This window comes from Cavia porcellus, unplaced genomic scaffold, assembly GCF_034190915.1.
Source record: "Cavia porcellus strain 051 isolate PalLab524CR breed Dunkin Hartley unplaced genomic scaffold, mCavPor4.1 scaffold_20, whole genome shotgun sequence".
Lineage (NCBI taxonomy): Eukaryota > Metazoa > Chordata > Mammalia > Rodentia > Caviidae > Cavia > Cavia porcellus.
This window is the reverse complement of record NW_026947503.1, coordinates 36,194,992-36,196,918: the sequence shown is the minus strand read 5'-3', so window position 1 is coordinate 36,196,918 and position 1,927 is coordinate 36,194,992. Positions and strand designations below refer to the sequence as shown.

Here is a 1,927-nt window from a genome sequence, read left to right as displayed (position 1 = left end):
CATGACTTCCTATCTGCAAGCTCCACATGGATATTTGCAAATAATTTAAAATATTTGAAAATAAAATTGTGTCTCACTGACATTGTATTGAATTTTTCTTATCTTTATTACTGTAATAACAATACTTTATATAGCTATTACATATAAATAATCTAGAGATGATTTTAAGTTTTGAGCATGTGTATAAGTTAAGTATAAATACTATGCCTCTTTATTGTATCTCTTAGTGCATTTTAAATTTGGTGTTTAAAATAAACCTATAGCTAGTCTGTATATGTCTGCCATTTTTTTCAATCTGGATCTAAAAATCCTGTGAAATGATCCAAGATCAGGCAATCTATAAGAAGCAACTTATTCAGTGTTTGTAATTCAACCTCACAGTTTGAAAACAAACAGTAATCCATATCAATGCACAAGAATGTTTTTTTAAGAAAGCTGTAGTAAATCCATATGCTCAAGTGTACACACAAAATAACCCTAAAACAGTCATTTTATTTATTCTGATGTGGCATTACATATACTTTTCAAAAGTTGATACTTTGCCTCAGTTAAGCCATTCATATATTCTTTTTTTTATTTTTATTTTTTTTTCTTTTTCCTTTTTATCGGTACCGGGAATCAAACTCACGACCGCCTGCTCACAAGGCAGGTGCTTATGCCGCTGAGCTAAATCCCCAGCCCCATTCATATATTCTTAAAAAATTAAGTGTATGGTTATCTTTTAGATATACATATGATCATATTCATCATAGAGAATTTGTACACGTTCATGATATAGTAGGATTCTTTTTTTCCCAATCTTCCTTTCAACCTATTCTTCCTTCCCTATTTATAAAACTCTATTGCCATTTTATCCTCTTTCCCCCTTTTTTTCTTTCTTTCCTTTCTGCTTTCCTTCCCCCTGTCTCCCTTTCCCTTTGAACAACTCCTCATTTCACAATGTGCATTTTCATTATTATTTACACTTTTAGTTTCTCATATTGGGGGCAGTGTAATGCTTACTCATGTGAGTTGGGTTTATTCACTCAAGAGTATGGTCTTCTGGCCCTGAATCAAGGCTGGCAGCTTCCTGACGCTGTCGGTTTGAAGCAGGAGCCTAAAGAGATGTCTTTCTATGGTTTGTTGGCCATTTCAGAACTTGGGCAGTGAAATGGTCAATTCATTAGAAAGAAACAGCTTGAAGCAACTCCCTCCCCACCCCACCCCCCGTGATTGACTGTGAGTGTGGCAGAGTTCGGTGGTCCAGAACTGGAGCCACTGGCGTTTACTTGGACCCACACCATGCTGGGACATGGCGGGCTGGGAAACCAAGCAACCCCTCCTGGCCTGCCTGTTTTGTTTTGTTGAACTTCAATATACATGAAAGTATGGACAGCTGTTTTGAAGACAACGAGAGACTCTAGGACAGCCATTAGTGACTTCCCTATTTTCTGGTTCTGAAGACCTAAAACGCCTTCTTCATTCTGTTCGGATCAGTTTTATACTGTGTTGTTTTGTACGAATTCTCTGTATGCGAAGACATGAACAATTATTTGGAAGAAAACAAAAGACAATATGATAGATAGTGAAGATCTCAGGTCGTCTAGCTTTGAAATTTATATCTCTTACATTGCTTTCTTATGTCCTATTTTGTTCTGTTTTGTTGTGTTTAATTTTACCCCCTTTAAAATAAAAATAAAAATTTAAAAAAAGAGTATGGTCTCAAGGTTCATTCATTTATCTGGAAATATCTTCAAATTTTATCCTTCTTTATGGCATAGTAGTAACCATTATATATATTTTTAAAAGCTCATATCCTCTTTATCAGTTCCTCAATTGATGGGCATTTGGGTTAATTCCAAGACTTAGTTACTGAAAACTGTGCTGCTATAAACATGGGACATATATCTCTGTGGTATGATATTTTTAATTCTTCTGGGAGGATAGG

At 35.2% G+C, this 1,927-nt stretch overlaps 1 non-coding gene across 1 annotated transcript; it reads left to right on the top strand.

Annotated features, from left to right (window-relative positions):
• The first annotated feature begins 1,041 nt into the window (after nucleotides 1–1,041).
• On the top strand, nucleotides 1,042–1,178 carry LOC111758097 (small nucleolar RNA SNORA2/SNORA34 family). Its single transcript, XR_002792330.1, has one exon. It is a non-coding gene; the product is annotated as a small nucleolar RNA SNORA2/SNORA34 family (small nucleolar RNA).
• Nucleotides 1,179–1,927: the final 749 nt, after the last annotated feature.